We start from the raw sequence: 12,035 nt of genomic DNA, 5'->3' as shown, positions 1-12,035 counted from the left end.
TCCAACCCCAGCTCCAACACCAACAACATTCCACCATCACAGGACCTGTGCGATTCCCTGGCCACCTTCTTTCACCGCAAGATCACCGACATCCACGACAGCTTCAACTCTGACACCCCCGCACCCACCATCGAGACCACCACCCCCGCGACCTCCACCCACACCAGCCGCATGACCGCCTGGCCCACCGTCAGCGACGAAGACACCATCAAAACCATTAACTCCATCCACTCCGGATCCACATCCGACCCCTGTCCTCACCACGTTTTCAACAAAGCCAGCAGAACCACCGCACCCCACCTCCGGAAAGCAATCAACATCTCCTTAGAAACAGCAACCTTCCTGGAAAGCTGGAAGCACGCCGAGATCAACGCTCTACTGAAGAAACCCAAGGCGGACCCCAAGGACCTCAAGAACTTCCGGCCCATCTCCCTGCTCCCTTTCCCGGCAAAAGTGACAGAGAAGATTGTCAACAAACAGCTAACCCGCTACCTCGAAGACAACAACATCCTGGACCCTTCTCAACCCGTTTTTTGCAGCAACCACAGCACCGAGACCGCCCTCATCGCCGCCACCGACGACATCAGGATCCTGATGGACAAGGGAGAAACAGCCGCCCTCATCCTCCTGGACCTATCAGCAGCCTTCGACACGGTATGCCACTGCACCTTAGCAGCACGCCTCCATGGCGCCGGAATCCAAGAGAAGGCCCTGGCCTCAACCACATCCTTCCTCTCCGGCAGAACCCAAAGCGTCCGCCTCCCACCCTTCCGCTCAAAAACCACCAATATCATCTGCGGCATCCCTCAGGGATCCTCCCTCAGCCCAACGCTGTTCAATATCTACATGGCACCGCTCGCCAACGTCTCACGACAACATAGCCTCAACATCATCTCCTACGCCGACGACACCCAGCTGATCATCTCCCTCACCGAAGACCCCCACACCGCCAAAGCCAATCTCCACAGAGGAATGAAGGCCATCGCCGACTGGATGAAGGACAGCAGACTGAAGCTGAACTCAGACAAGACGGAGGTCCTCATCCTCGGACCCACCCCATCAGCCTGGGACGACTCCTGGGTGCCCACATCTCTTGGCACTGCCCCGGAACCCACCGACCACACACGCAACCCGGGGGTCATCCTCGACTCCGCCCTCTCCATGACCAAGCAAGTCAACGCCATCTCCGCGTCCTGCTTCAACACCCTCCAAATGCTCCGCAGGATCTTCAAATGGTCCCCCAAGACACGAGAAAAACCGTCACCCAGGCCCTCGTCACCAGCAGACTTGACTACGGGAACATCCTCTACTCAGGGACAACAACCAAGCTCCTGAGACGACTACAACGAATTCAGAATGCCTCGACACGACTGATCCTCGACGTCCCCCGACGCAGCCACATCACACCCCATATGAGAGGCCTACACTGGCTCCCCGTCAACAAGAGGATCACCTTCAAACTCCTCATCCACGCACACAGAGCGCTACACAACACCGGACCTACATACCTCAACGACCGACTCAGCTTCCACGACCCCCACCCGCAGCCTCCGCTCTGCCAGCCTCGCCCTCGCCTCAGTTCCTCGTATCCGGAAAACCACCGGCGGCGGCAGATCCTTCTCCTACCTCGCCGCCAAGACCTGGAACGCTCTCCCTACCAGCCTACGACAGACCCTAGAACCTGCTGGCCTTCAGAAGACTCCTCAAGACCTGGCTCTTCGATCAGTAGCAGCCCCCCCGCCCCCCAGCGTCTTGAGACCCTCACGGGTATGCAGCGCGCTTTAGAAATGCAGTGATTGATTGATTGATTGACTTTTTGTCCCACTTTTTCGGGCACCCTCTAATTTTGAACACCTCTTTTTCCGCAATCATGCATTTGTTGTATTCCCTTTCCCACATCTGGAGCGAGGGCCTGTCTGCCATTACCCACTTCCTCGCTATCTCCCTCTTGACCAATGTGCAGCCTAATGTCATAAATTGTTGTTCCACTTCTGTAAGGTCAGTCAGCTCCCATATGTTTAGGAGACCCAGCCCAGGTGTAAGGTTGTGTACTTTCCCCAATGCCTCGAGGATGTGCTCCGTGGCCCTCTCCCATAGAGGTCTCACCTCTGGACAGTCCCATAACATATGGTAAAAAGAGGCATCTTGCTGACACCCTCTAAGGCAGAGTGTATTTGACCTCAAGCCTATCCTTGCAAGGGTTATTCCAGTTAAGTAAGATCTATGTAAGATATTTAATAATAATAATAAAGGAGTTTGTAGAGCGCCTGGTGACGCCATCCCGGCGTATCCCCGCGCTGTGAATGAGTCTATACCGAAGTGCTATGGCTTCCTCGCGAGGGGACATCAATGCCGCCTGCCATTCTTCGTCATCAATTGGACCTATGTCCTGTTGCCATTTCTCCCGGAGAATTTGGAAAGTGTCTGGCAGAATATTGCATAGTTTTTTATATGTGATTGATATGGCCTTGGTACGCAGTGGTCCGTCAAGAAGCCTATCTTCCAGAGGGGATGAGTCTGGGATGTCCTTCATGTCTGGGATAGCTGTAGTGAGGGCGTGTCTTACTTGTAGATATCTGAAAACCTCCCCCTGAGCCAGATCACACATCTTCTGCAAGTCTTCGAATATGAGAAGTACCCTCCTTTTTACCAAGTCTCCTATTGTTGAGATTCTAATTAAGTCCCATTTGTCAAACCCGGGATGATTGCCTAGAAGCCCCAATCTCTGAGTACACTACAGGGGCGTGACCTTGGTGAGGGTCTTTATCCAACCTAGACGGGAGTTTGCAAGGTGCCATATCTGCACTGTGTGGGCTGTGGGGGCAACGTAACGACCCTTTTGTACCTTGGAGTACAATGCCTCCAAGTAACCCGCCCTTCCCATCTGATATCTGTCCAGCATGTATGCCGGGTCCACTGGGGATCTGTAGATCCAGTGGTTCACCACCACCAAGTGTGTTGCCCAATAATAAAGACGGAGATCGGGAAGGGCTATACCCCGATCATACCACCATTTAGTTAGCTTTTAATGGCTATTCGAGGGGATACGCCATCCCACAACAGTGTTCTAATTTTGCTCTCCGCCGCAGTGAAATATACATCTGGGACCCTATGGGGGCAGTTTTAAATGAAGTACAGGAACCGGGGAAGGGCCAGCATCTTAAAAAGGGCAGCGGCCCCACCAGGGACAGAGCCAGGGAACGCCAATGTTTGACAACCTCCCGCTGTCGAGTCAGAGGAGCCGCTAGATTACGGTCGTAGAAAAGTTGGGGGTCTGGGGTTACAAATATTCCCAAATAGCGAAAGCCTTCCGTGGTGACCTCCTATGCAGCCTGAAGTCAATCGGGGAGCCTGACCCTTCAGAATGAACAACACTGATTTACTCCAATTTATAGCATAGCCCGAATATTTCCCAAAGTTTGTAAAAATATTCAAAACCCCATGAAGGGATCTGTAGGGGGACGCAAGGTAGAGCAATATATCATCTGCATATAATGATATTTTATCATCGTGCCCCTCTGCCCATTTCAAACCTCTTACCATGACATTGCGTCTGACCCAAGCAGCGAGCGGCTCCAGCATCAGAGAGAAGAGCAATGTCTAGTGCCCTTTTCAGTGGGAAAGGTCTGGATGTATAGCTATTTACTCTGACCTGTCCCCGAATATTAGTGTACAGTAATCTCACCCAGCCTATGAATTTGGGCCCAAAGCCCATTCGCTTCAAGACTTCAAATAAGTATGGTCATTCTATAGAATCAAATGCCATCGAGGCGTCCAGGGAGAGGACCACTGCGTCTTCTTTGAGAAACTCATGGCGCGCTTTTACGTTATGTAGGCATCTGATATTTAGTTCCGTACTCCTTCCGGGGATAAAGCCCGACTGATCTGGATGGACCAGTGATGAGATAACCGTTATCAGGCATTAGACAAGAACTTTCGCTAAGATCTTGGCTTCCACAATAATTAGGGAAATTGGGCGATAGGAGCCACACGCATCAGCGGGCTTACCCGGCTTCCGGAGTACTACAATAGAGGCCAGCCGCTGGTCCTCTGGTAGGAGACCTTTCTCATAACTCTCCTCAAACATGGCCTGCAAATAAGGCGTTGCCTGGGAGGCCACTACTTTTAGAAATTTTATGGTGATCCCATTGGGTCCAAACCGCTAAAGTACCTCTAGTCAGACCTATATATTTTTATCCAGTGTTTACATCACAACATTTCACAGAGGATGCAGTATGTATAAAAAAGACATTTAGTTTATTCAAACATATTATTTTTATTTTTTGTTATTTTTTCATTTGTTCTGTTTTTCTCATATTAAATAAATATCCATTTATTTGTATAAAGAGATTTTATCAACACTTTATATAAACCAATCTAAGTGGTACATAGTTTGACAAGGAACTTTTGAAAGTGAAGAACCCCATAAGCTCATCATAGATTCATGCCATTCATTCCTTCATGCATACTACTACATTCGCTACCCAAACTATAAGAAACTAAGCTAACATGTGAAACAAAAATCAATAGACATACAAAAAATGTTGTTGAGAATCCCCTATAGATTTTACTAAGACAAATGTTCTGATATTTTTTCACTTCCTAGTTTGTATATTTTCCATTTTCTGCGTGTCCTTTCTTCTTTCTCTTTTGATATGTGGTGACTTTCTATGTGGGGGTCTCAAATGTATACGGCCTACGTACGTTTCGGTGATAAATGATATTTGATTCACCTTCTTCAGGGCCAAAAGGAATCTAAACAACAAACAAATATATATACTCTGTGCTAAAAACAAGGGGTTCTTGAATCTCTGAAATGAAAACATATTATAATCAGAATTAGTTATATTCCTTTTAGTGCATCCATATAACAGATCATACTTTTTTTTAAAACGAAATTGTCTAGTTATTTGCATGCTATAGTATAGTGAGCAGGCTCAAACCTGTACATGGACCTTTTTAAGATAGCCAATAGTGAAACTTTGAGATACCCAGTGTCTTCTAAGATATCAAGAATGTGATAGGAAAGAGAAAAGAAGAAAATTAGAAGAATTAGAAGAATTAAATAGACAAGATGAGGTTTTGAAATCAGGATCTCATCCAAAATTATGAAGTTAGAGGCATGGTAGTTAGAGACATTGCCCCCTAGCCTTGTGTTTAAAATTCAAGTTTAGAGTTACTAGTCCTGTCATTATTAGTTAAAAACTTAGTATTGAAAAAGTACCTGTAAATTAATTCAAGGAAAAGTCAATCCATAACTTGTTTGCGCACTAACAGACTTGATTTCCCAATGATCAGTGAAATTCTACGGTAGAAAACCAATGACAAACGTAAGAAATTATCTTTACCGCCAGCACTGTTGAAGTGTTGGGCGTGTGGAGGTGTTTACCTGTTTTCAGGGCGGGTCCTACATAGAACGGATATTCATACGAAGTTGGGAAAGCCTATACCTTTTCTGTGCTTCGTGGTTTTTATTTGCTCCGTTTATGTCGAGCTGGTGATCTACAACAGATAATATATCTTATAACATATGTTTTCGGAAGCTACACTCCTATTGAATAACAATTCGAGATTATGGCATTACCTGATGCGTTATTCTCATTCCGAAGATGAGTAAATTTAAGCCAATTTGAGATGCAGTATCTTGTCTTGTTTTATTGCGTGCCGGAATCGGTGTCTCGCATCGCGATCTATAAAGATAAACCCAGGTTTTCTGTATGTGATCGTAAATAAATATTGTTGAAAACATTGGCATATTATTTAAGCTCCTAGAGCCAAGGGTCACTTATAGGATAGGTTGTATATATTTATCTAACTCTCTGTCACAATTCGTAAATGTCAGAGGTCGTATATGTTTATCTAACTCTATGTTACTGTTTGTAAATATCAAAAGGTATGCCATATATCTGTCTGAGCATCTGTGCTACATGCGTGATGCTCAGATAATATATCATGCAGAAACTATTACATTTTGTTCAGAGGGACCTATCTCTTATCGGTAGAATATACGGCTTGGGTGTTTCAACAAATGTATACTAAGACCGATAATTATAAGTTGGGTTCTGTTACCGGAAGTTTTTAACGGAGCATAAATACAAGTAGAAGACAAATAAGGACGCCTGGTACTCGGTAACAATTGCTTATTCTAAATTTTCACAAAAAATGCTGGCTGATTTATTTAATAAGGACATGCTCTAGTTCTACTTGTTTTCGTGTGGGGAAACAAGTTTGTGTAGCTTAAACGAGCTGACCATCTGTTTGAATGTCTTACCTGATCTAGCATGTAGCTGTGCGTCTAAGAGGAGTCCTCCGGTTTGTATACCACCTCAGTTCTATCGGCACCAATTGAGTTGTATTTAAAGGCTTTACGTCTGAAAACGCGCCCTGGACCACATGATGGTAATTGACCTTCCCGGTTTTAATGTTTATGCGACATTGTGGTAGGATTACTCAATGTAGTCTCGTGTGGGATTTAAGTAGATATACAGATAGGACTATCTAGTGAGAGTTGGTAAAATAAACTCAAGATGGCTTCCAAGAGACGTGGAAAGCAAACAGCAAAGTAAGTTCACCTTGCCTGATTGTATCTTGCTCATTGCTTGTTGGATGTCTAGATCTGTCAAGTCTTCCTCCAGTGTATCTCTGTCGCAGTCCGATAGTACCGGTATGTCACTATCCTCGAGGAGTTGGTGGGAGTCTTCCATTGTGTATGACGTGGATGGGGTGTAAACTTGTTCCAGGTAATCTGTGAATGCATTGGCTGGCGATATCCCTTGGGTGAGTGACTTGCACCTCACCCCTGAGAGTTAACTGGGGTACCCATCTCTCCCCCGCTCCCTCCTTTCCAGCCATGCCAAGAGTTTCCCGTGTTCTCTCCCCCAATAGCCTGTGTGTCGTATGAAGGAGTTTGGCCTGTATTGTTTCCCTAACTAGGATCTTATATTCCTCCTGCTTGAGCTCCAGGCGGTGTCTAATGTCTTCTGAGGGGGCCATATTATATTTGTCTTACAATCTTTGTAAGTCGCCTTCAACCTGCACAATGTGGTGTTGCAGTTTTTTGGTGTACCCAACCCTCAGAGCCAGGGCTTGACCTTTTACCACTACTTTGTATGCCTCCCATACCGTCTGCGCTGAGTCCACCGAACCTACACTCTCTGTGAAGTAATTTTTGGTGTGTTTGAGCAATTCCTCTTTGACATTGGGGATCGTCAGCAACCAGGGACTGAGAGTCAGTGTAGTGCACAGTTGGCGCTCATGAAGTGTGAAGTCCACTGTCACTGGGGAGTGGTCCGAAATGCCCCTTGCGAGTGTCTGGGGTTTTTTAAATTGGTCCAGTGACCTCAAAATTGGATATTTTGGGGCGGAATCTGTGTGTGTGTGTGTGTATATATATATGCCAAACGTTGTAGTGCTTAACAAAACCCAGTACATTAATGAGGGGCTACGACAACTAAATGATGTGAGTTGTTACTGTAAAACAAATCAGGAAGAACTGTTGAAATCTAATCTAGCATTCAGGGATTTGTTGTTAGAATGGAAGGATGTGGGACTAATTGAACCTGAAGAGTTTCAATATTTATACTGTGCCCACCCTAGAACCCCTATGTTATATTTATTACCTAAACTTCACAAGGACCCCCTCGCTCCGCCAGGACGTCCAATTGTATCTTCAATTGGGTCACTACTGGAACATACCTCTAAATATATCGACCACTACCTTAGACCATATGTGGTCGCTCTCCCATCATATATCAAAGATACTACCCATTTTTTGACCGCCATAAATGGAATTCATTGGGAAGATCGTTTTATTCTTGTCACACTAGATGTGACAAGTCTATATACGAGTATTTTTCATGAGCAGGGACTGAAAGCCATCGAACATTTTTTAAGAACACGCTCTGTCTCGTACTTACAACATTCAAAAATGATCATATCTATGATTGATTTTTGTCTAAGAAATAATTTTTTTTTCTTTGATAACATCTTGTATCGTCAGTCACAGGGCACAGCCATGGGAACCTGCTTCGCCCCCAGCTATGCGAATTTATTCATGGGCTGGTGGGAGGAGCAGGTTGTCAGTGAGATGGCAGATTTCAACAACGTGGCCCTGTGGCTGCGATACATAGATGACATTTTTTTTATTTGGAATGGGGATGAAACATCTGTGAAACTTTTTATAAAGAAGTTAAATGCCAACAATTTGAATCTTGCATTCACTGAACATATCAGTGATACAAGGCTTGAGTTTCTCGATGTTCTTGTAGAAGTTGAGAATAAACAGCTGGTCACCAAGCTGTTTCGCAAAAAAACTGCTGGTAACAGCAAAGTTGAGAATAAACAGCTGGTCACCAAGCTGTTTCGCAAAAAAACTGCTGGTAACAGCATTTTAAATGCGAACAGTTGCCATCCCCGTAGCTTGGTTTACAGCATTCCTTACGGCGAGCTACTCCGCGCCAAACGGAATTGCAGTACCGAGAGTGCATTTCTTGATGAAGAGAAGAGAATGTGTCTAAGATTCCAGAACAGGGGGTATAGTCCGAATATGATCAACACTGCCAAGGAAAGAGTAGCACTGAAAAACAGAGAGGAATTATTGATTCCTAGAGTTACATCGGATGATGCCAACCAAGTGAGATTTATCACTACTTTCTCGGGTCAGGCACGTGAGGTGCGTAAAATATTCAACAAACATTGGCATGTGTTGCATACTGACATACACCTCAAAAAGTATTTGAGTGATAACCCACAAATAACTTTCCGGAAAGGAAGATCATTAAGAGATGAATTGAGCAGAAATTATGTCACATCAGTAGACACTACCAATCTAGATGTTGGCTTTAAATGTTGCAGGCGCTGTAAAGCATGTAAATTTAGTCACGATTGCCAGACTCTTCTTGTACCTACGACAAAAAAGACTTTCACAATACGTAAACATCTAACATGCAATACACCATATAGTGTATATGTGCTCATCTGTCCATGTAATAAATGGTATGTGGGAAGTACCAAACATGAGGCTAAAAAGAGAGTACTGGAGCACCTTCGCGCAATACATAACAACAATAGACAATATCCTATAGCGCGACATTTCTTCTCAGAACACATGCAAGATGAGAAATTGGTGCAGTTAGTGGTTATTGACAGTGTTGATTTGGGGATCCGAGGAGGCAATCGTGAGTTGTCACTTAGGAAACTCGAATCAAAATATATTGTGGATTTCGAATGTCTTACTCCGAAAGGATTTAATATGAGTGAAGAACTTGCTGTACATCTATATGAATGAAAATATGTCCACATATAGATTGTAGCTAATTCACTGTAACATTGCATCCGTAGTCTTCTTGATTTTAACACAATCTTTGTATTGTTTTTAGATTTCACACAACTTGGGGTAGCAGAAGATATTGGACTATATTGGAAGAATCTATGACTGCAGTATTAGTGTTTGAACGGAATTACCCACTGGGGTTTATATCATTTCACGTGACTTTGATACTTGGGAGATTCATAGCCCACTGGGGCAGATAATTGTTTTACATGGTCGAATAATACGACTGTTGACATCACGCTGCCATAACAACGTGCAACCAATGGCATGTAAGATAATTGAGGAGCGAATGAAATACTATCATTCACGCTGTTTCTCCCGAGGATGATATCAGGAATTTCATGTGTAATGATGCTTTAATTACGCATTTGCGAGATTCTGACATATTAAGAATATTTTTGTAAAGTTCAAATTATTCAATTTGATCAAACATGATTCTTTTGACAGCAACTAATATTTTGGGCTTAGATATATACACAATTCATGTTATACGTTCTATATGAGTTGTATGAATTTCAGGAACAGAGATCCGGAGTGGTTAGCAAATGTTATATATTTACTGTTGACAAATTACCATTCCAAGATGGCTGCTTATTCCCCAAGTTTGTAACTATGCACGAGGGTGTTGTATGTATAAAAAAATGGCTGTGTTTACAGGCAGACGAGCGTGATCAAGCCGTATTGGCGAAACGCGTCGTTACTTTTCATCTGCGGAATAAATCTGATACCACTGAACTACGAGTGTCCTGCATTTTTCCAAAAAGTGTTGGAGTTTTGTTGAAGAATTTTATGTGGCTGGCTGGTAGCCTGATGCAGGACCGCCCGTGACAGCTGACCTCTTCTACCAGCAATAGTGGAGTGCATATATATATATATATATATATCCAACCATTTGCAGTTACTCAAACTTGAAAAGACCCACAGCAGCAACCTTAGGTCAGGGGTTTTTATTGGCAACCCGCTATCAGCCGCAAAACACAGTAGACACCTTCACACAGTCAAAAAAGCCGGACGCGTTTCGGGAATCCAGTTCCCTTCATCTGCGGCGTGTGTGGCCACGCCCTCAAGCAGGTATCACCGCAAGTTGTGCTGTGAATCTCGTGCTCGCAGTCCTCACACGCCGCAGATGAAGGGAACTGGATTCCCGAAACGCGTCCGGCTTTTTTGACTGTGTGAAGGTGTCTACTGTGTTTTGCGGCTGATAGCGGGTTGCCAATAAAAACCCCTGACCTAAGGTTGCTGCTGTGGGTCTTTTCAAGTTTGAGTAACTGCAAATGGTTGGATATATATATATATATACATAAAACACACAAGTTTGCCTGTCGAAGGAGGGAGACACACCACAGGTAGGTATTTCGCCACAATAATTTATTCATGGAAGCAGAGGCATGTGAGCATCTCGTCCCACCAATTCAAATGCCAGTCCCAACGTGTTTCGTTTTACACTTCTTCGGGGGAAAACGGCAGCAAAGGCAACAACAGGACAATGTAGGCGGCACTTTTATAAGTTTCCGGTATCCGGCCCTAGTGGGCGTGGCCCTCTTCCGAGCCTTCTGGTACATGTAGTGCCTCACCATTCCCTGCAGTGAGTAGCCTGTTGTTGACCTTCAAAATCAGCTTAATAATATCCAAGTGGATCGTGGCACCAAAGAATGTTCACAGCCACTGCACAAACTTCACTTGAATAAAACGGCACCCCTGCCGTCTGCAACTCGGCCGGTTGACGGAGTTGCTGGAACGCTGCAAGGCGTCGGGCTCACCTCCGCGGTTCAGGCCAACCGCTCAAATCAAACACACAAGTTTGCCTGTCGAAGGAGGGAGACACACCACAGGTAGGTATTTCGCCACAATAATTTATTCATGGAAGCAGAGGCAAGTGAGCATCTCGTCCCACCAATTCAAATGCCAGTCCCAACGCGTTTCGTTTTACACTTCTTCCGGGGAAAACGGCAGCAAAGGCAACAACAGGACAATGTAGGCGGCACTTTTATAAGTTTCAGGTATCCGGCCCTAGTGGGCGTGGCCCTCTTCCGAGCCTTCTGGTACATGTAGTGCCTCACCATTCCCTGCAGTGAGTAGCCTGTTGTTGACCTTCAAAATCAGCTTAATAATATCCAAGTGGATCGTGGCACCAAAGAATGTTCACAGCCACTGCACAAACTTCACTTGAATAAAACGGCACCCCTGCCGTCTGCAACTCGGCCGGTTGACGGAGTTGCTGGAACGCTGCAAGGCGTCGGGCTCACCTCCGCGGTTCAGGCCAACCGCTCAAATCAAACACACAAGTTTGCCTGTCGAAGGAGGGAGACACACCACAGGTAGGTATTTCGCCACAATAATTTATTCATGGAAGCAGAGGCAAGTGAGCATCTCGTCCCACCAATTATATATATATATATATATATATATATATATATATATAAAACAGGCTCACGATTGTAACAACGAGCGGGCGGAACTCTACCAGGGTCACGGGCCTCAAGCAGCAGCCCAATCTTCGATCTGGAAACCACCAGTTTGCTAAGTCTATAAGCAGTCCCCTGTCCCCACTGCCTGACGCATTTCAAATCATCTTCATCAGAGGCTTTAGGCGAGGAAAGATCACGCATGCGCCGGACCCATGGTATTAAAGCTTGCTTTATTGATTGCCCGCTGTGAATCAGCTGCTCCTATGACTCTGCGCATAGCTTTCTGGTCCATGAAG

The 12,035-nt window shown here is 45.0% G+C and overlaps 1 long non-coding RNA gene across 1 annotated transcript; it reads right to left on the bottom strand.

Moving 5' to 3' along the window:
* Window positions 1-4,309: 4,309 nt before the first annotated feature.
* On the bottom strand, window positions 4,310-6,317 carry LOC144753249 (uncharacterized). The gene is made up of 5 exons (XR_013594262.1): window positions 6,272-6,317; window positions 5,585-5,690; window positions 5,390-5,502; window positions 5,225-5,305; window positions 4,310-4,811 (listed from the first exon to the last, which is right to left on the bottom strand). It is a non-coding gene; the product is annotated as an uncharacterized LOC144753249 (long non-coding RNA).
* Between the last annotated feature and the right edge of the window lie 5,718 nt (window positions 6,318-12,035).

This window comes from Lissotriton helveticus, chromosome 5_1, assembly GCF_964261635.1.
Source record: "Lissotriton helveticus chromosome 5_1, aLisHel1.1, whole genome shotgun sequence".
In the NCBI taxonomy this organism is placed as follows: Eukaryota; Metazoa; Chordata; class Amphibia; order Caudata; family Salamandridae; genus Lissotriton; species Lissotriton helveticus.
The sequence above is the reverse complement of the archived record's forward strand: the minus strand, read 5'-3'. Positions and strand labels throughout refer to the sequence as shown.